Genomic DNA, 22,653 nt, shown 5'->3' with positions numbered 1-22,653 from the left:
GCTCCTTGTACCTGAGAAACTCCACGGCTGGTTTCTTCCCTGGCAGTGCAACGGACTCCTGTCTTCCTCCACGACGAGATCCTCTCTTCCCCCGGACGAAGCCCCGACTTGCATCCGCTGCCAGGAACAACTGCCCCCGCTGGAGTATTCTCACCACTTTAAGGTACCGTGTCCGCCAGGCCTCCCTTTTTAAAGATTGCTACAAGGTAATCATAACCCCTTAACCTTCTGGACTGGGCTGGCCGCCTTGACCCTCTAACTGGTCCCTTTCTTTGGTCCAACTCCTTTTTGAACCTTTTCAAGACTTTTGTGCACTGCAACCGTGTGACCTTGGACACATTTTGTTTCGGTCCTCTTAAAGCGGATCCAGCCTACTGACTCTGAATTCACGGTTTTAATTTGCCTTCCTCTCTTGTTTTGTTCTCGTAAAAGCGTTGGGATCTGTTTCAATTCGTTCTCTGCTTTTCCCTCCCTTTTTAAATGAATTATTAGAGTGCCATCTACGTTAAGCGCTCACCGCTGTCTGAAAATAAGTGAGGCTTTACTTAAGACTTGTCTAATATTCTTTTAAGGGAGTGTATATCTTTTATTGACCGTGTTTTTGAATTGCTTACTATTAGTGCCTGTGTGTTTTTCTAGATGTGGTTTTAAATAAATAATTATATCTCTTTTACACCAAGCCCTGGTCAGCGTTTACTTGTTCTACTGTGCTCTCTTGACCTATTGTGAATACTCTGTATACTGCCTAACTCTTCTTGAGGGAAGTCTGACTGCTCAGCCACAGCTACCAAGTGAATCTGTGTGGTACAGATGCTACCAGGTGAGTTTACTGCCAAACACCTCTAGTCTTAAATCTTTTGCAGTGGTCCCAGAGGGAACTGCACAGGTTTCTGCCTAACAGTGTTGTTGAGTGTGGCAGCGTCCTGTTAGTTTGAGCTGGAAAGGGGGAGTAGAACTTGAGTATCACCGGCGTAGTTGGTATAAGCTATGCTGTGATTGTCCAAGTCATTGAAGAGTGGAAGGGTGAATATGTTGTATAGTGTAGGTGAGGTACAGGAGCCCTGGGGTACTCCGCAGTGGATGGGGGTCACACACGCCGGTCGGAGAATACTCTCCTGAGACTTCCTTCAAGGAAAGAGGTAATCCAGGAAGTGGCCTGCTGGGAGAAGTGGACAGCATCCCGGAGCTGTCAACAGAGGGTCTTGTGATCTACAAGATCAAAAGCTGCAGACAGGTCTAGGAGCAGTGCTGGTTTCCCTTTGTCTGTTTGCTCTATTTGGATTTATAGGTATGCAGCTTTGTCTAATATCTTTAGCAAAAGTGGTTATGGGTCTGCAGTATTTCGGTAGGTCTGGATCTAGGAAGTTTTTGTTTTGTCGCGGGCGAACCCAAGACTCCTTGAGGGGAGGGGGGGGGGGTGCGGGCAATACCAGAGGAGAGTGAGGCATTGATAAAAGCTGTGCGAAATGGGGCTAGTGGATCTGCACAGTCTTTTATAAGGGCAGCGGGCAGGTATCACCCTTGCAGGAAGAAGGCTTAATATGTTTCATAATGGCAAAAACTTCAGTCTCGGATACTTCTCTGAAAGAGAAGGATTTCCTGTCTTTGTTGTCCAGGTGAGGGTCTGAAGCAGAGGGTAAGTTGGCTTTGAGCAGGGCGTTAAAGTGGGAGTTTATTTTTTCCTGGAGCAAGTTTATCTTTTGCATCATGGCAGTTTGGATATTGTTACTCCAGGTTTCATCTTTCACAGTTCCCCGAGTGTTGGTTGGTTGGTGGGGCAGCGAGCTCCTTGAATATTGCGAACAATTCTTTTGACTCAGATGTCACATTGGAGATTCTAGAGTTGTAGGACGAGGATTTAGCTATGGTAATTTCCTTTTTGTAATGTGTGGCGAGTGTTTTGTAGGCCTCTAGAGTGGAGTCTGTAGGGCAGGTTTGCCATTTAGTGAGCGCAGATCGCTTCAAGGATCTTAGTTCCAATAGCTCTTGAGTAATCCAGGAGTTGGAGTTTTTCTTCAATTTGGCTTTTTTCTTCTCTAGTGGTGCAATAGCGTCTATTGCTCTTCTGATGCTGGTGTTGTATATATCTACCAGAGCCTCTGGGTCTTTGGAAAAAAGGGGGGGCTTCAGGGCTGGGGGTACGGGTTTATTAGTTTTGGATATGATTTTGGTGGGGATGTGGAAGTGTATGAGGTGGTGGTCGGTCCATGGGTGGGGTTGTTGGAGCCGATATAAACAGCACAGTTGTGGTCAGCTATCCAGTCCAATATGCAACCTTTCTCGTGGGTTGGGTCAGTGACTCTGGATGAAACCCATGTCGAGGAATGCTTTAGCAATGGCTTTGCTTGGTTTGTCTTTTGGATCTTTGAGGCCGAGGGTAAAGTCACCCAAGAAGATGGCTTTGGTGTTTTTTAGATTGTCCCCTAACTGGTGGAGAATATTGTCTTGGCAGTCTAGTAGCAGGTCATGGGGACAATAGATGGTGATAGTATAGTTAGGTGATAGGGAGAGTTTAATAGAGAGAGCATCAGTGTGCTCCTCTAATGAAGAGTTGATTTGTCTGATGGTCAGGGAGTCTTTGGCGATGAGGGCCAAACCCCCACCTTTGTTGCTGATTCTGTCCTGGCAGAACACAGTTTAGCCTGGTGGGAGGGCTAGACTGATGGCAGGACCAGAAGCTTCCTGCAGCCATGTTTCGGTGAGGGCGAGGACATCAAGGTCCAGATCAGTGAGCAGGTCATGAATCTCAGTGGCATGAGCTGGGAGAGAGCACACGTTAATAAGGGTGCATTTGAGTTGAGTGAAGGGAGCTGAGGGTGTGATTGGGTTGTTGATCAGGCCTGGTGCAGTGGTGTTATTGCTGGCATTGGGTTGAGGCCTAGGCATAGTCAGCAAAGGAGTGTCTGGCATAGAATTGGCAGTGGCTGCCCTAAGACCCGAGCGGGCTCCTAGGAGTGGGTTTCTCACAAGGGTGGGCATGGGGTGTGAGCTGAGCGAGGGAAGGGCGGGTTCTGAGCAGCTCTGCACCTTAGCTAGTATAGAACTAGGTGGGTGGGTGTGGTTGTCAGGATCAGTTGCACTAAGGCCTTGAATGACGTTTATCTGGTCATCCAGGCCAAGATGGCCCAACATGAATTATGTCTCAATGACAAGACGGAGCTCCTCATCTTGGGCTCACTGCAACGTCTTGGCAAGCTAGATCCTTCCTACCAGTCATTTATCATAGATGGTAATACCATCAAAGTCTCCAAAGACAATAAAACATTAGGTTTTTACCTGGACGCCACCCTCTCCCTGACCCGACAAACCAATGCTGTCAGATCAGCGTCGGCTTACATGTGTAAACTTATTGCAGCATGTAGACCGTTCCTGACCACCCCGAAGAGCGTCACCTTAGCCAGAACGCTCATTATGTCTAAAATTGACTATTGTAGCGCTCTATACCTAGGGACTAGCCAAGGGAATCTGAATAAACTTCAAATCAAACAGAACAATGCCATTAGGGCAGCCCTAAACATTCCCAGAAACCACCACATCTCCAAATCTAGATCCAACCTACACTGGTTACCTGTCAAGCAGAGAATTTCACTAAAAACACTTGCCCTCACGCACAAATGCCTAGCCAACAAGGCCCCACCTTACATCTGCAACCGGCTCTCCTTCCATTCCTCCACCCAACCTCAAAGAACTGCTCAGCTCCACAGCCTCTCTATTCCTAAGTTCAAACTCTTAAAAGCAGGGGGTACGAGTTTCCCTGTCCTTGCCTCCAAGCTGTGGAATACCCTCCCTGTCACCATCAGATCTGAAAACTCAATTAACACCTTCAGGCAAAAAACGAAATCATGGCTTTTTGATCAGAACTAAGGCACCTCTGCCTCTAGTCTTATCTGTTAACTTCTATTGTTAGTTTGTATATATTCATGTCTACACATTGACCTGTATATAACTATGTATGTATATTACCTGTATGTATATAAGCCTAAGTAGCGCCCTGATGCCCCCGGGCCGGATGGTGCGTGTTACAAATAAGCAAAATACAAATTGGTGTCAGGCTGTGTGGGGCTGAAGGGGCACAGAAGGATGGCAGGAAGGGCGTGGGGAATGCTTTCTAGAAAGGGCAGCATGTAATCCACACTGAGGAGAGGTGGAGGGCTGGCTGGGCAGCCGTGGTGGCTATGAAAACGTGGTGAAGTTAGGGCGAGCATGGTGTGGTGTGTTGCACTTGAGCTTCACAGTGACCAAAGGTGGTAAAGCAGAGGGTTGTGTTAGACTGCAGGTCTGTGCATTTGGCTGTAGAGTGGCTAGGGTGGTAGGGAGGAGGTGTGCTGGGAGTAGGGAGCTTATCAGAGTACAGAGAAGAGCCAGGTTGCGGGCCTGAAGGGGGAAAAAATGCTAGGTGAGCAGTACATTTATCTTTGCATAACAACAGCGTTTAAGGCCGGCACTCAGGTGAACGTTTGTGTACCAAAGATAGAACTAGACAATGTCAGAGGTACTTCTGCAGTGGTAGTGAACTTTGCGATAGATTTACTAAGTACGGGGTATAGTACAGGGATAGCACAGCAGGTTGGAAATCGTGGGCAGTACATAGCACAGGATAGGTATAGGCAGGTTGTGGGGCAGCAGGGCAATCGTGGCACCACAGCTAGTTACACTTTCATCATTTCAATAGTAAGGCACACTGCTGAATAGACATGGATGTTGCCAACGCTAGTGGCTGGGTAACTAAGGGACGAACAGTACGCAAGGGATGGGTCCTTTGCAGGAGTTTGATAGGACTGCGAGTGCGTTACAGCACAGCAGAGGTGCTTGGCTGATAGGATGCAGGTGCTCTTCATCCAGGCTGCATTATTGGGGGCTTCCAATCAGGGTAGGTGGCGGTGGGGATACAGCGAACATTTGTACGGAGAACGGGGCGGTGCGTATGTCAGAGGGGCAGGCAGACAGCACAACAGGCACCTTTTTAGTGGTATCTTCGTAGGGGTGCCAGCTTTTGCCTGGCTAAAGGCGGGTAAGGTGGCCAATCAGAACGAAAAGCTTGTTCGGTGCAGCAGGTTCGTCCCACGCAGGACAGCAATCATGCAGCCATCTTAGGAAGGTGGGTTGCATGCGTTTAGTTACAACTCAACGCTAGAAAGCAGATTAATGCCAGGAAGCTGATCGATAAGGTATGAAGTGCATTCAGCACAATCACACAAAGTCAGCAAGGGCTCAGTGGAAAGTTGAATTTCGGCAGTACTCGACATCATAAATTCACCCCCAGGGCCTACCTAGGTGCAGGGGTCTGGATGAGGAGGGAGAGGGGCTGCTCCTACAGCGCACCTCACGGTGCAGCCTTCCTAGGCTGGTAGGACAAGATAAATACTGATGCTCACATATTTGTTGAGTGTGCACATACGACAGTCCATAAAGTTACTCACCGTAGCGACTACCTTACTCCTAGTCCATAGTCCCCTTTCCTCCATACTTATGGGACATTCCGTCCTGTGGGGCAGGACCAGAGCACTTTAGTAAAATAAGCATCACATTTTTCAAAAATGTGGTGTCCTCTTTTACACAGGGTACCGTACGTGGCCGTAACCCTGCCCTCTTTAGCCCCGACAAGCTCATTGCCCATCAGTCCTTTTCTATCACCAGGTCTGAGACCTTTAAGCAATAACAGAGGAAACTTATTAGAGGGGACGGCGGGCGTATGGAGGAAAGGGGACTATGGACTAGGAGTAAGATAGTCACTACAGTGAGTAACTTTATTATACTCCCACGTCACGTCCCGTCCCCTTTCCTCCATACTTATGGGAGATTCCCAAGCACTCCTCACAGGAATTACGGGTGGATGGAAACTCTTTACTGAAACAGGTTCCTAAACACAGCTTGACCGTACTGAGCATCAGCCCTGGAGCTCAGGTCCAGACAGTAATATTTACAAAAAGCTTATGGGGAGGCTCACGTAGACGCTTTTGCGATGGACTCCCAGGGAACATCCTTTTGGAAGGCAACGGCAGCCACATTGCCCCGCACAAGATAAGCATGAAATCCTTTTGGGGCACGAAGGGCCTGAATGGTATACGCCTCAGAAATACAGGCAGCAATCCATCGGGAGATGGTGGCTTTCGAGGCCGGCTTTCCCTGCAGATTTCCAAACCTCACAAAAAGCTGCAAAGAGTTCCAATGTTCTGTCCAGACAGAACTTAAGGGCTCTTCTAACATCCAGGCACTGCAGAACCCTTTCGGCCTCTGGGGCCGGGTCTGGAAAGAAGACAGGCAATGAAATTGACGGATTCAAATGAAAATCAGAGACCACCTTCGGAAGAAAGGAGGGATTAGTCCTCAGGACAACCTTATCCTTAGGAAAAGTAAGGAATGGATGCTCTACCGACAAGGCCTGAAGCTCACTTACATGCCTTGCCGAAGTCACAGCAATCAAAAAGGACACTTTCCACAAAAGGTACTTAAAATCGACAGTCGCCATGAGCTCAAAAGGCTTATGACACAAGGCCGTAAAGACCACATTCAGATTCCACCTTGGATGCAGGTTGCGAACAGGAAGGTAAAGAGGAAATAGGCGCAAAGAATGCCCGATTCTTCCAGATGTGAGAAAAAAAAAGACAGGACTATCTCGATAGTGTCCTCCCTGGGGTCCAGCTGCCTAGCTAAAGACCAGTGGCAGAATCATAACCATTTACTCCTGTACTGAGATCTTGTCAAAGGTTTCCTGGCCGCCTGAATAATACACATGTTATCCGCAGACAAATTGAAACGCTCTAGAGATGTGAACTCAGGCACCGGGCCGCCAAGTTCGCTATTATCACTCTGGTGAAGCAGATCGGGAACCAGCGGAAGCTTAAGCGGCGGACACACCGATAGATGCTGAAGCTCCGAAAACCAAAACATGGCCGGCCACCAAGGGGGCTATGAACAGGAGATAGAAGTTCACTGTGTTCCTTAGCTTCCAAAGTGCCCGATGGATCAGAGGAAGGGGTGGAAAAGCAAAGGCCCTCATGTTGTGCCAGAGAATTTCAAGAGCATCTCCCAGAGAGGAGGCACTGAGCCCGTTCCTGGAGGCATACAAAGGAAGCTTCCTGTTTGTCAATGTCGCGAAGAGGTCCACTTCTGGAGTGCCACAAGAGCAAAAAATATCCAGGAGGATCTCTGTGCTCAGTTCCCACTTGTAGCTGACCAGTGTTCATCTGCTGAGAGCATCTGCAGTGACATTCAGATGGCCCGGGATGTGAACTGCTAGCAGCCAGATACCATGCTGAATGGCCTATTCCCAAATCTGAATGGCAAGATCCACAAGAGGAGGAGACCTGGTACCCCCCCTGCTTGCTGATATAGAACATGGACACTGCATTGTCTGTGCGGACACGGACAATCTTGTTGACAATGCCTGGTTTGAACGCTTTCAGCGCCAGGAATATTGCCAGGAGCTCCAGATAATTTATATGAAGCTGTCCTGTGGCGACCAAAGATGAAAATCCTGGAGATGACCCAACGTCATACCACAACCCAGAAGGGAGGAATCCATCGTGACAGCAGTCAATAGTGGGCAAGGGTCCTGGAAAGGGTCACCCACCGACAGATTGCTGAGAGACGACCACCACAAGAAGTCCGTCCTCATAAAAGGTGGAACTAGTATCATTTTGGAATCTGGATCCAGTGCTTGAAGCCAGGAGCTCCAAAGAGCCATCTGCATCCGCCTTATCTTGTGACGAGCAAGAGGAAGAGCCAGCATGCACAAAGCTATGAGGCCCAGAAGCCTCTGGAACCACCAGGCCAACATGCTCTCCGACTGCATGAACACCCGACACGTGGCCAAAAGATCCACCATTCTGTCCCCAGTCAGGTACATTGAAATTGATCGTGTTCCAACGAAAACCCAGGAAAATCAAGCCCTGAGAGATCGTCATGGAGGATTTCCACCAGTTCACCGACAGACCATGGTGGAACAGGAGCTGGAGGAGAGACTGAAGGTTGCTCGAGGCTTTCAGTGGACAAGGACTGTGCAGCAGCCAGTCGTCCAAATACAGATACACATGGATACCCTGTAGCCGAAGAAAAGCTGTGATGACCAACATCTTCATAAAGACGCGCAGTGCCGAGTTGAGACCAAACGGGAGCACACGAAACTGGAAATGCTCCTCCCCCATGGAAAACCACAGGTATTTCCGATGCGGACTCCAAATGAGGATATGCATATACGCATCCTGAAGGTCCACCACGCTGAACCAATCCCCCTTCTGTAAAGAGGACTTTATCTGACCGGGCATGATCATCTTGAATTTCTCATGGCAAAAGGAGGTTGAACTGGGAAAGGTCTAGGATGGTGCGCAGGCCGGCCTGGTTGGGTTTGGGCACTGAACAGACGGGAGTAGAAGCACTCCCCCTCGCTCCCCTAGGGAAACGGGCTCCACCGCCTTGAGATCCAGAAGCTTCTGGACTTCGGCTCTGAGGGAGGGCTTCCCTCGACTGTTGCAAGGGAGGATTGATGGGAGGGGAAGGGGCAAGCGGAAGCCCGCCCGAGTAATGGCCAAGACCCACCGATCCTCTGTGATGGTCAGCCACGCAAACCAGTGAGACGCAATGCGCCCTCCCACTGGGGTCTTGTTGAGCACCTAATAACATAATTTGGCAGACCGCTCGATCCTAAAGAGGCGGCAGAGGACCAAGAGAAAAATCAGCCTCGCTGCGGAGGGGGCGAGGCTGAGATGACATTCTTTGAGGTTTCAATGGCAGCTTCACCAACACGGACAGGGACTTGGCTGTTTGAGTGCTGTCCTTAGTCTTAGTCAACTCCACATCCGTTGAAAAATGGAACAGTTCTTTGTTGTCAAAAGGCAGGTCCAGAACCTTATCCTGGACCTCTTTTGAGAACTTCATGGCCTGAAGCACACCCTGACAAGAGGCGTTAATGCCAAGCATGAGGCCCCGAGCCGAGGTGTCAACAAGAGCCTTGGCCTCGAGGATATCCTGCACCAGAACTCTGTCATCCGAAAAGCCACCCTTGAAATCATCCAGCTTGTTCACAGGAATGAACTCCACAAATTCAGATAGACCTTTCCACATTTGCCGCTGCTAAGATGAGCTCTGCGTTCGCCTGGCACAACTGCAGGGCCAAATTAGTGAAAATCTTTCTCCCCAAGAGTAAAACAACTTGTCCTCCTTGGCCAGAACCTGGGCTGCCGCTGTAGAAGATGGAGAAGCAGGTCTGGATTGTAACGTGGCAGCTGTCGCCACCACCACTGTGGAGGAATGGAGCAGGCAAGACGCTAAGCCTACCTCTTCCGAAGAGTGAAGCCTATAACGAGCGTCAATCCTCTTGTTAACGTGAAGTCCTGTTACGCTCACCTGGCTCCCACAGAGGCGTCGATCTGGACTGGACTGCTGCGGTCTCCAACAATGTGACGCATAGGGCCGAGATGATGGACTGGACTGGCCCACCTAGCTTCGTTTGCTTGGCCCGTAGGAATATTCTTCTGCAAATGGAGAAAGGGGATTAACCACCCGTGGAGTTGAGCGTAAATCCCACCACCCCGCTGTTCTCCCCACTGATCACCTTGGATGTCCCATCTTATAGTCTCACCTGATGATTTGAAAAGATGAGCTCTACATCCTGCATTGAGCGCAGGGGGGCGTAGATAACCAGTTGCTTCACTGGCTCGAAGGAATTGGTGAGTTCCAGGACAATATTGACTCTGATATTCCCGGCAAGACACCGTAAGTATGTAGTTCGTAAGAGTTCAAATGCTTGACTTTCACTCTTGTCCGATTCCTTGCAGGTTGCAGCTTGACCCTACTGAAGAGTTCATCGTGGCAACCAGTAATGTTCTGGTGAGGATTTGTATTATCCAACACAGTTCGATAAAATAATGTCCATATGTAACCTGTTGCTTTCTCCCTCATTCAGGCGCTGAGAGAAAGTATGAAGTCTCGGGGAATAATGCCTTTGGCGGTAAAATCTGGTAAGTCTTTTGTGGTGAGGAGGGTTCCCCTTGTTAGTCCCTTGTTTCACCTTGCTGTACTTTTGTTTCCCCTTAGGGGCCGGGGTTCGGCTAGGGTGCAGTGGAAGCTGCGCCGACCCGTGAAGAAGAATAGTACCCCCGGTGGTAAAATCAGGTAAGTCTATGGGGGGTATTCCTCTGTGTATTCCCTTGGCTCACCTTGCTGTTCTTGTCTTCTCCTTAGGTGCTGGAGTGCGGCGGGAACATGCAGGAGGATGCAGTGAAATGTGAAGATGCTTCGAAGGCCGGTGAGTTCAGTGCGGTGCTCTTAAAATAACTTCCTTCTTCCAGTTCGAAGGCGCGATGGATTGGGAATTCAAGTAAGGATCAAAGGTATTGCTCTTGTTCTAACCTTTTCCCCTTCTTTCTCCCTTTTTCTAGGAGCTCCAAACTCGAGGCGGGCGTGGCAGAAGACTGGATGCAGACTTGCAGGCACGGTGAACGTTACTCTGCTGGATGCAGAATAACACGAAGCGTGTGCTGCTCTTCGGGCGTGGTTTAAATAGCCTCCAAAGTAGTCGTAGGTAAGTATTCCTCCCCAGCCCCACCCGAGTAAAAAAATAGTCCCTAGGTAAAATAGTCCCTTCCAAGCCTTGTTTGGCTTGGAGCTCTTGCAGCATGGTCTGCATCAGGTAAGTTTGCAGCATGGTCTGCATCAGGTAAGTTTTAATCTATGAGCCTGGCGCCAGGACTGACTCTCCATAGGTGCCAGGACTGCACCCAAATAGCCCCTAGCAGGGGTTGTGGGCTTGCTTGGGGTAACTTGATGCCTGCTTCCGGGGTTGCTGGACTTGGTCTGGGTCCCCGGGGGTAGGCATCATGAAAAGTCCAGAGAGTGGTTTATCCCAGACCGTGTGGATCTCGGCAGAACATGCCGGTGCGCTCCTCAGCAGACAAGGTGAACGCCCCAGAAAGCCTCAGGTACAGGTACATCCAGACAAGACATGTCCAGAACTCAGTCATGGAACGCTCTAAAAGAGCGGGGCTGGTTCTCGCTATCCTCACCCCCCCTGCGTGTCATCCGACATGTCCGGATCAACCTGCGGCACATCTGGTTCTGCCAAAGGACTTGTCTATTGGAGACAAGTGTAGAGGAAGTCCCGAGCGAGGCCTGCACTCCAATCGCCCATTTTGAAGTACCAGAAACGTTTACACCGAGATATGTGACCTATGATGAGCAAATAAACCAGCAGAGAGCAGCAGTGGGGCTCTGCCCAGTGCATACCAGAAGAATAAAACCTGTTGAAGTACCGATAACCAAACAACCATGGACAGTACGGTATCCATTGAGAAAATCCTACCAGCAAACGAAATGAAGATTGCTTAAACATTGTCCCAGAAGAAACTCAAAAGGCCTTAATTGAAGACAAATGGTGACGACACGAGGGCCCGGACAGACTTACAGATGAAAGAAACAACAACCAAAAGATGATACAGAGACGAAATGCCATGAATAAGGACATTGTGATCTTAGAAGGAAAGACTATGTTGAAATATAAAGGAACTTAAGCCGTAAGCAGGATGAAGATATTCAACCAGCTAACGCCTGTACATAGGCTTGAAACCGCAAGAAGCTAAGAAAACAGTGCGGCTTGCTATGCTAAGTAGACGAATAGAGCGGCAAGCGCCTTTATACACAATCTACCTCAAAACGAAGCATGTTATATAAGTGCAAGTCCACTTAACACAAAAGAAGAATTAACTCAGGTTACTAGAGGTCAAACAGGACAGGATTCGTATTCCAGCTAAAACGAGAAGAGAATGCTGAATCGAAACTCAGCAGAGGCAACATGAGTCTGGAAGAGCCGAGGTTAGACCAACAGAAGGAACGAACAGTAGCTTCGCAGAATCGAAACTTAAGAACAGAACAGCCTTTCTCAGAAAGGCCGAGATAAGGAGGCCCAGGCAGGTGGCAAGCCGAACAAGAATTAAATGCGCAAATAGAAGGCAGATTCACGGTGTGCTAGCACGTGACCAGCCGAGCGAGAAGAGGCAGTTTCACACCTACGCCTGGCTGTCGCCCAGACAGAGATATCATAACTTTTTTTGACAAGAAGATACAGTTTCGAGGCCGACCACAGCCATCTAATTGACACATAGCCACTAAAATAAGGATTGATGGAAGGGAGGCCGGGTGAATCTTGGGGCATCCTGCACCTGGTTGACCATTCTGTGTGCTGCTAATTAAAGTGGAGATTTATGCACGGGGTTAAAGCCAACCCAATCACAATGGACCAAATAATCCAGGGTCCTATAGATAGAACAAATGGGATGTCATACTTTTAGTGACGTCTACATGAGTAATGTTAGAAGGATGGGCTTAGACGCCCACCTGATAGTGTTTATCCAATCCCCTCACTCCGTTACCATATACAGATAGCACCTATATTAAAGTTTCCTTTTCCCAACCAATAGAATTGCATGTTAACTTTTCGAGTGTTACACATCAATGATGATGGGTTTTGGGTACAAATGTTATTGTTTGTGTGAAGTTCTTGGGACATGCCATCGCATCACTGTTGATTTCCATGTTTCCCAGTTTTTTGTACTTGTCATTAAACGGACTCCCCTTTGCCAACCCATTGAGTAGTCCTTATTGATTGGTGCTGGAGTAAGAAAACCTGCACCCCCATCCATCTCAAGGTGCAGCTTTCTCGTCTTAAAGTACTGCAGAGCAAGCCCCGACTATGGGCCGGCCGGGGATCCCTCCAGTACACAAGGGAGGCAGGGGCGGAGATGGACCAATCAGTAGAGGTGGAGCAGCTGCGGGACAACTGTGCTACAACTGGAACCTTCGGCACAGGAGCAGAAAGGCAGATTTCCCTAAAAAGACCTCTGAAATACTCTTTATAGGGTCAGAGTGCATGAGCCTCTGACATTTTCTGAAAAAGGCATCCTCCCCCAAAGGCGTAGGCATTAGGGTGGGGACAGGCCCGCTCACGAGGGGTAGCTCTAAGGCTGTAAGGGAGAGGGCTGCCAAGAAGGGCCTCCTCCAGTCGGATCACCGTAGATCAAAGGGGCATCCAAGCGTTCCAGTCATAAACTGGACGAAGAGGATTCACACCGGGAAGTTGGTGTTCACCTGAAAATACGCTCCCAGCACCCGACGCTGATGACGTTGGTGTAAGGGAGGAATCCAAAATGGCTACCGTAGTTCACGTGGGAACGGGCGCATTTTGTCAGCATCTGAGAACTGCGTCACATGTGTGAGCGAGGCAGGGATCTCCACAGACAGGTCAGGGGTCTTGACACAAGGAACCTCGGCAGAGCCGGTAACAGAGGAATTCCGGTCAGCGACCTCACTCTATGCCACCTCAACAGAACCGGTATCACCGCCAAGACGGTAACATTGAGGAATCCACCTCACAGACAAGACCTTGACAGGTCTGTCATGATGCCTACCTCCAAGGAGCCAGGTCCGACCCAGCAACCCCAGAGGCAGGCATCATTTCCCCCAGGGGAGTGCCAGCGGGCCCAAGCTGGGGCCCTTTGGACGCAGTCCTGGCGCTCATGTTGGACCTCTGTCCTGGCGCCTTAGGCGCCAGGCTCATAAAGCTAGACATGTGTTCAAGTGTTTTAATGTGCACTTACCTGATGCAGACCATGCTGCCACATCCAGGCCCTCTTGAGGCCTGAATAGGAACTACTTTACCTGTGGGACTACTTTCCACCCAGGTGTGGTCGGGGAAGGATACATACCTGATCGGAGGAAGGATACACACTTGGAACTTCTTCCAAAGCTATTTAAACCACACCCGATCAGCAACTCACGCTTCGCGTTGTTCTGCTCCTCGCAGCTGGACGCTCACCGTGTCAGCTCCTGCATCTGGACTTCAGCCACGCCTGTCAGCATCCTGGGTCCCCTGCAAAGGGAGACAAGAGACCTACCAGCTAATCTGCACCACGGAGACATCACCGACGATCCTGAAAGGGAAGGCATAATTTTTAAAAGCATTTCGTTACGATCGCTGCATTTCACTCACCTTTCCTGGGTTCCTCCATCTTCAGCAGCGATCATCCGGATACACAGCCACTTCCCAGAGCCTAGAGAAAAAGACAAGAATAAGAGGTGAGAGAAGGAAGGGAATAGGAAAAGCTCAGTTTCCTTCTAAGACTTACCTGTTGGGTCATTCCCATTTCATTTTGGGTCTTGCTGCTTCCAAGCAGGACCCCGGCCCCTATGGGGAAAAAAGACAAAGACATTAGATGAGCGAATGCAAAAACATTACCTGAGCGCTCATCTAGGACTTACCAGATCTTTACTGGAACTGCACGTTTCACTTCGGGTCGGCGCCATATCTCCGGCATTCCGAATCCCAGCCCCTATGGGGAAAAGACATCAACATCAGCGCTTTGTTGCAAGAAGTCTCCAAAGGAATCTTCATTCATCACCTGAAAAAAGACAATGAACATTAATATTTAAAGCTTGAACTTTTGAACTTGCAACAGAACTTTTACAGCGCCTTACCAGTATAATCAAGCTTACCTGAACTCCCATCCAACCTCAATCCAGTGAAGTAACTGGGTTCAACGCGCCCCTGCGTCAGAAGCAGGATGGAGAGCTCGTCCTTTCAGACCCTAAGGTGAGACTTCACGGGGGATCGTGGAAGGGTTGGAAGAGAGTGGGAGGCTTGAGCATAACGTCAGTAGGTAATACTCCCTTTTCACGCACAGGGGAATATTCCTGCGAGCCGGGGAAGCCAGAGTAGAGGGCCCTTCCTGTCCATCTTCAGAGTCCCGCGCTTCACCATTGAAGAAGCATCAGCACTTGAAGCCAGACCTGCGCCTCCGTGGGAATCAGGTGAGCATTACTGAACGCGAAGCCACCCTCAATTTCCCACCCGGGCGCTATGGAGACTTCCGAGACTGACCAGCTGGCCCAGCTTTTGGGGGAATTACAGGCAGAGGTGCACTCTGCCCGCCAGGAGACTAACGCTCTCAAAAGAGAACTGATCTTATCTAAGGAAAGAACTGATGACCTAGCCAAAAGGTTATTACAGGCCCAGGCAGGGCACACTCCTTTACCTAATTCCGGAGACATTTCCACATCAATGGGTTTGAGTAACCCGGTACAAATTAATCTACCTGGACACATGCCTTTGGCCCCGCCTGAACGTTTTGCGGGGGATCCCAAGAAATATGCCGTCTTTATGAACCAATGTCGTTTACACTTTCTATGCAGACCCGGAGCCTTCCCTAACGACCAGACCAAGGTAGCCTTTATACTATCTTACCTCAGTGGCAGTGCTGCCGATTGGTCTATTCCATCGGTAAATCAGGATGATCCCATTCTCCAGAATTTTCAGGGCTTCCAGGCCAGCATGGAAAGATTGTTCGCTCGACACTCTCAAGGACAGGCCCTTGATAACGAACTACTATCCTTACGACAAGGTAATCAGGATCTTCTGTCCTACGTAGCCACCTTTAACAGACTGGTTGTGGAAACTGGATGGCCAGAAAGCAAAAGGATCACATTGTTTCATCGAGGCCTGCGCGGAGAGCTTAAGGATGTTCTAGCTCAGATAGTAAACCCACCCCAGGTCTGCGCAGACTACATTGACTTGGTGGTTCAACTTGATCACAGACTTCAAAATGGAAAAGCAGATCGGTTCAAGTATGAAAACCGAGCACCGATCAAAACCTACGCTACCTCCAAGAGTACCGACGTATCTGAACCTATGCAAATCGGTGGTGTTAAAGGACCATTAACGCAGAAAGAACGAGAGAGAAGGCGGCAAATGCAACTTTGTATTGCGGGACTTCCTGTCACTTTCTTCGAAATTGTCCAGTTAAACCACTTAAGAAGGTAGTTGGAGCTACTGATAACGAATTAGTGAAACCTGATTCGGGAAACGACCTAGCCCGGCAAGCGTAGGGGTCCGCTTGCCGAGCTTGAAAACTAACTCTTTGACCTCGCATTTCGTCATGCCAATGGTGCTCGTGGACCCAAAACAGCCTCAGCAGTTGCATGCTATAAAAGCATACATCGACAGTGGAGCTATTGGAAATTACATAGACCGTGAATTGGCTTCCAGGATTAAGCTTCCTCTCTGCCCGAAAGTAACCCAAGATGTCATTACTACAGTAGATGGAACCGAAATAGCCTCAGGGCCTGTAACACATTCCACTGTTGAAGTGACACTGGTGGGTCAGGATGGACATCGGGAAGCAATCGTGTTTGATGTGATCAAGGCCCCACAATTTCAAGTAATTCTTAGAATTCCTTGGTTAAAAACACATAATCCCAGAATTGACTGGTGAGCAAAGAAGATAAGTTTTCCTGATTGTGAACCAACTTGTTATCCAAGAAATCCAGCTATGGGTCTAGCCACAGCAACTTCCACCCCTGTACAGGTACCGTCAGAATACCAAGAATTCCAAGACGTTTTTCAGAAAGAACAGGCTAACACATTCCCTCCCCATCGGTCTTTTGATTGCCAGATCGATCTGGTACCCAATGCTCAACTACCTTGTAGTAGGATTTATGCTCTTACGGAACCTGAGAACCTGCATTTGCGTCAGTATTTAGATCAGTACCTAGCCAATGGTTTTATTCGCCCGTCCAAGTCTCCTGTCTCTTCAGCTCTGTTCTTCGTGCCAAAAAAAGAAGGCGACCTCAGAACGTGTATAGACTATCGCGCCCTAAATCAAATAACGATTAAGAATCGTTATCCACTGCCCTTGATCCCTGAGCTTATCGACCAGGTGAAAGACGCTTGTGTGTACACCAAGTTAGATCTCCGAGGAGCTTATCACCTGGTGAGCATAAAAGAAGGCGACGAATGGAAGACTGCATTCCGCACCAAATTTGGGCTCTTCGAATATCAGGTGATGCCCTTCGGTTTGTGCAATGCACCTGCCGCCTTTCAGTACTTTATGAATGATGTTCTTCGGGAACTTATCGATGTCTGCGTCATTGTTTACATTGACGACATCCTGGTGTACTCTTCTTCAGAATCTGATCACAGAAAACATGTTAGGGCAGTTCTTGAGAAACTGCGCCAGCACAGACTATTTGCAAAACTCGAAAAATGCGTTTTTCATACCACAGAAGTTGAGTTTCTCGGATTCATCCCGACACCTCAAGGAGTCCGAATGGACTCGCGAAAGGTGGACGCCATCCTCAAATGGCCATCTCCAAGCTCGGTGAAGGGAGTTCAGAGCATGCTCGGCTTTGCAAATTTCTATCGAAGATTCATCCCGGAATTTTCCCAAACAGTCCAACCCATCACCGCTCTCCTAAAGAAAAACAAACGCTTCGAATGGACTCTTGAGGCCTAACAGCCCTTCCAGGACCTGAAAACCAAATTCACCTCTGCACCTGTATTGAAGCACCCGCACCCAGATCTCCCGTACATAGTGGAAACCGATGCTTCCAGTTCGGCCATGGGAGCTGTCCTGTCGCAAAGAGACCCAAAAACTAACCAACTACACCCAGTGGCCTTTTGGTCCAGAAAATGTTCTCCTCCTGAAATCAACTATGCAATTACCGATAAAGAGTTACTGGCCATCAAATCTGCTTTCAAGGCTTGGCATCACTACCTTCTCGGGGCAAGACACACCATCACCGTAATTACGGACCACAGAAACTTAACAGTATTTAAAGACGGCCAAAGCTCAATCTTCACGACAACTCCGATGGGCTCTATTCTTTGCGGAATTTGATTTTTTTTTTTTTTTTTTTTTATATAAAATGTTTCGTTTGACTTATCAAACTTTTCATTTGTATTTCTGCTTCTACTCTTCTTACCACAAGTTTTTATTCTGATTTTTCTTTTACGGTTCTTTGTTGATTTCAATCCAAAATTTGATCACTGTAATGATCAGCGATTGTTTGTTTCCTTGGAGCAACATTGCCCATCGCTCTTCGGTTGACATTCGGTGGTTTGATATTTTAAAGAAATCTCTGAATAGGTCACGTTTGTTTGTTAGCCTTGGGCACACCATGATTAGGTGAAATAATGTTTCTGGTTCTGTAGGGTCTTTACAGTAACGACAGACTGCTGAAGTACTATGTGTTCGATCTATTAATGACAGATATTCACGCGTAGGTAGGATGTTCAAACGAAATTGCAAAAATAAGTCACGGATTTTCGTACAAGGGAATTGAAGTAAATACGCAGGCAGCACGTTTATAGCTCTTGCTTCCATGTCAGCGTTCAGATGTCTTTTAAATTTTTTCTGGTCTTCTATTGTTCTTATCCAGTCGTTTTTCTGAATTTTTCGTTTAGCATATTGAGGTCTGTTTCTCAAGATTTCCTCCGTGATTTCCTCTTGTTCCATTTTTATTTTGATTTCGCTTGTCCACTTTGTTAACGCTGTGACGTGGAATGCCTGTTTTTTGTCTTTTAAGATTTCCAATGCTGGGATTTTTTCCTCCAAGAAAATTTTTCTATATAGGTCCATTTGTTTCCACAGTACAATGGATTGAATAGATTGGAGGGCAAGTTCATAACGAATTCTAGATATTGGAAAGGCTTTTGGCAGAGCAAGGGTTTTTCTCCAGAATATAGCTTCATATCTTGGCCATTTCAATAGTTGTTGATTTATCAAAGATTCGCTCGCGTACGTCAGGATGGGAATGATTTTTTGTTTATACAGTAGGGTTGTAGGTTTTACCGTATATGCGCCATATTTGCAGTGAAAGAAGCGGCCTTGTCTTGACAACGATATTGCTTTTTCTTCAATGTTTTCTTGCCATTCTTTTTCATTCTTAGATGGGTTAATTATTGCACCTAGATATTTTATGATTTTGGTTGTCGCGATGTTTTTCTGGTCCAGATAGCATTTTGGCGACCATTGTTTCTTTGAGTTCTCAGCGATGAGTTTCATCATTTTGGTTTTGTCTGTGTTAATTTGTAAATCATTTGCTTTCATGAAAGCTTGCGTTTTATTCAGTGTTATTTGTAGTCCTTTCACCGTTTTGTCCATGATTATAATGTCATCAGCGAAAATTAAGGTTTGAATAGATTCGCTATTTATCTTTGGTGGATTTGCCATAGTATGTTTAATTTTTCGTTCAAACTCGTGGGTGAAAAGGTTGTATAGACAGGCAGCTAAGGGACAACCCTGTTTCAACCCATTCCACGTATGGATTGGTGCTGTTGCCTTTCCATCAGTTGAAAGTCGAACTCTAATTGACGTGTTCGAGTATAGCTGTTTGATTGGGTTCAGAATGGATGCTGGACAACCCCAAGCAGCCAATTTGGACCACAAAAGTGGTCGATTGACTGAATCGAAGGCCATTTTTAAGTCTATAAAGATTGCATATACCTGCTGTACTTTTGTGAACGCTTCATGTTTTATCATGTTCAGCAAGAGAAGATTAACGTTGGTACTTATTTTTTTCACAAAGCCAGTCTGTCTTTTTGCTTGTTTACCATGGTGTATAGCCCAATCAGTTAATTTTTTCTCAAGGTAGCCTGCAAATAGTTTCCCCAACGGATCTAGTAAGGCTATTGGTCTATAATTGGCTGGGTTTTTTCTATCTCCTGCTTTGTAGATTGGTATTACAATGGCTACTGTCCATGTGCGGGGAATCTCTTTCGTCTTTTCTATCAAATGTAAGAGATGTAAGAGAAATTTAGCCCAGTGTTCGGGATTTGCTTTCAGGTTGCTGTTCGCCAGCCCATCAGGACCAGGTGCCCTAGATGAATTCAGGTTCCTCATAGTGTTGGTAATATCATCTAAGTCCCATTTAAGGGTCCAGGGGTCATCATCTTTTTGCAGAATTGATGTTGGTTCGAATACCGGTTTCTTATAGAGGGTTTGGAAGTGTTTAACCCAGATATGTGAATCTACTTCTTGGATCATAGTTTGATTTTTCGCTGTTGTATTCATCAGGGACCATAACTGCCGCGTGTTTTTCCCATTTAGCGCCTTCAACAGTTCTTCTGCATCGTGTTGCTTCATTGTCATTTTGTATGATTTCATTATGTTGGAGAATTTTTGTTTTTCCTTTTTTATTTCAATTTGCGTGTCTCCTTTATTTTTCTTTATTTGTCGAAGTTGTTTATAGTGTTTCTTTTTTTCCAGAAAGATTTGTAAATTGAAATAATGAGTATGTGGCTGTTTGGGTCTTTGTTGATTTCTTGGTGTAGATTGTTGGTACTTCTTCAAGATCCAGCCATAGTTTAATTTAAGTTGGTCCTTCAGCACTGTGTCTTCAAATAGAGTAGTTAGATCTTGTATTTGGTGATCTTTAATGCGAAGCCGGTTCAACCCGTTATTTATTTCGAGTTCAGGGAGGTTCAGACCTTGCTCGGTCGAGGGTTCAGCTGGCCAGGAGATAAAAATTTGACGATGATCACTATCTGGGTTTGGGGAACTCGCAGTAAAGGTTGTGATTTTCCGAATACCTTCTGTGGCGAAGATATAATCGATTATTGTATTAGAGTTCTCCCGTGACCAGGTCGGCAATGGGATGCCTTTATCGTTCGTGGGTTGGACGCTTAGGCAAATATTGCGTAATGTTGTTTCTTTCATCCATTTTTTCGCTCTGGATGACAGTTCGTTAGGTGCCAATTTGTTTCCTCTTTTATCAAAGAGATGGAAGTTAAAGTCCCCTGCCAAGATGATTTCGTTTGTAGTATTCGTGATGTTCAGTCTGTCGATTTCCTCTAATATAGAATCGATAAATTTGTTGTCAGACATAGCTGCAGGATTCCAATATATGTTAAAGATTGATAAATAAGTGTTTTTTGTCTGATCAGGTGGATTGAGTTTCAGTATTGATGGAATGCTGATGGATAGGAGTTGTGCCCACGGATGGAGTATTTTAGTTTCCACTATTCGCCATGTAGGTTTAATTTTTGTTAGTAAGAGGATTCCTGATGCTGGTCTCCCTTGTTGCGAGGATATGGCTGGATTCATAAATGAGCTATAGCCATCACAGACTACTTCCTCTTTCAACCAGGTTTCTTGGAAGCAGATGATATCGACTTGATCGAGTATAGATGATTTATTTTCAAACAGATGACTATGTCCCCTTGTATTCCAAGAACATAGGGTTGTGTGGGCTTTCGGTGGATCTTTTCGTTGTTATAGATATGTTTTCTTTGTTCTCTGATTCACGTCTGGTCTAGAGGTGTATCTTAAAGTTTCTCGTGACATCTTATTTTGATTGTTTGGTCTTAGACATAAGTCATTACATTTTTTTCCAGAATCTTGTCTGTAGCTTTGTCCAATCTGATTTTTGGGTAAATTTCTGGAAAAAATGTCTAAGGTTCTTGTTTTCTTTTCCATCATCAAACGAGATACCATTATTTCTTCTGTTTGGAATCCCAAAGTCAGTAGATGGTGTCTGTTGTCAATGACACATTGCATTGTGTCATAGCTTGAAAAATCGACATGGGCTTCTTCCATATATTTCTTATTTGGAAATATAATTAACTCGATGTCTTCTGTTTTTATGTGAGCCAACTGAGGAATAGCCTTACACAGTCGTAAGGTATTGGATCTATTTAAGATGACCGGCTCTTCGGTGCTCGAGTTCCTCGGATAAATGGCCAGTCGGTATGCACATGAGGAGTTTAACGGCTTTTTGAAAATTGGTCTGCGGAGTTTGGGGGTTTCCTGAGTTGTTAAGTTGCCATTGGGTTGAATGGGTCTTTCTGATTCATCAGTAGGCCATATTTGTTCTATGGAGACTGCTGAATATGCCAGTGAGATGTTGATTTGGTGTACATTTTCGCTGATTTCACTATGGGTACATTCATAGAACGAGTCTTCATATTCATCTATTACAATGAGAGATTCGTCTTGAAAGTTTATAGAAGTGGAATTATGGGCACTTATATCATCATCTGTCTCAGTCTCTGGGAGATTTGCTGGATTTGCAGCTTTGATTCGCTTTTCCTGATTTGTAACCTCTCTAGGTGAGTCTATATCATCATCTGTCTCAGTCTCTGGGAGATTTGCTGGATTTGCAGCTTTGATTCGCTTTTCCTGATTGGTAACCTCTCTAGGTAAGTCTTGAGGTTCGACCATTGTATGTTTTCCGTGTGGCATAACTTTCAGAATTCTGTCTCTTGTATCTGAGTTGAGTGGGGTTTGTTGATTGATTGCATCTATAAGTATATCTAGTGGTTCCGGCGATGACTGATTACCTTGAGAGGTAGGAGTTAAGACTTTATCTCCTTTTCCAGTGTTCAGAATAGTTCGTGTAAGAGTAGTTTGATTATTCACGAGAGATTTTCTGTTGGTCTTTGTCTTTTCATTATTCGTTTTCTGCGGATTTAGTACCTTTCGAAGAAATGCACGTGACCCATTTTTTAAAATTTTTTTGGAGTTTGATTTAATCGCTGTATCATGCCCTACTAATCCTCGTTTTGAAAGATCAAAGATATCGAATGGGGTACACACCGACGGTTCTGTGGTATTTTGCCCCGCAGACGTCAGAGCTTGTGGAACTGGATAGGGTTGCTGATCATATTGAGTTGTTTGATCTGATTTCTTCATCATCGTATTCGGTTGAGTTTCGGTCTGAGTTTGTTTAGTTGTATATTGTAAGTTCATTGTTACTTGTGCAGATTTTTTTACTTTGTCATCGACCATTTTTTTGGTTATTGTTGAGAAAGTGTCCATTAAGTTAAGTTTATCCGCTCTATCAGCTCTCGCCACTTCTGCTAGTCTATTTTGCCATGTTCTTGATGCT

This window comes from Ambystoma mexicanum, chromosome 5p (genome assembly GCF_040938575.1).
Source record: "Ambystoma mexicanum isolate Mex_15411 chromosome 5p, UKY_AmexF1_1, whole genome shotgun sequence".
Lineage (NCBI taxonomy): Eukaryota > Metazoa > Chordata > Amphibia > Caudata > Ambystomatidae > Ambystoma > Ambystoma mexicanum.
Note: the sequence above shows the minus strand (reverse complement) of the source record.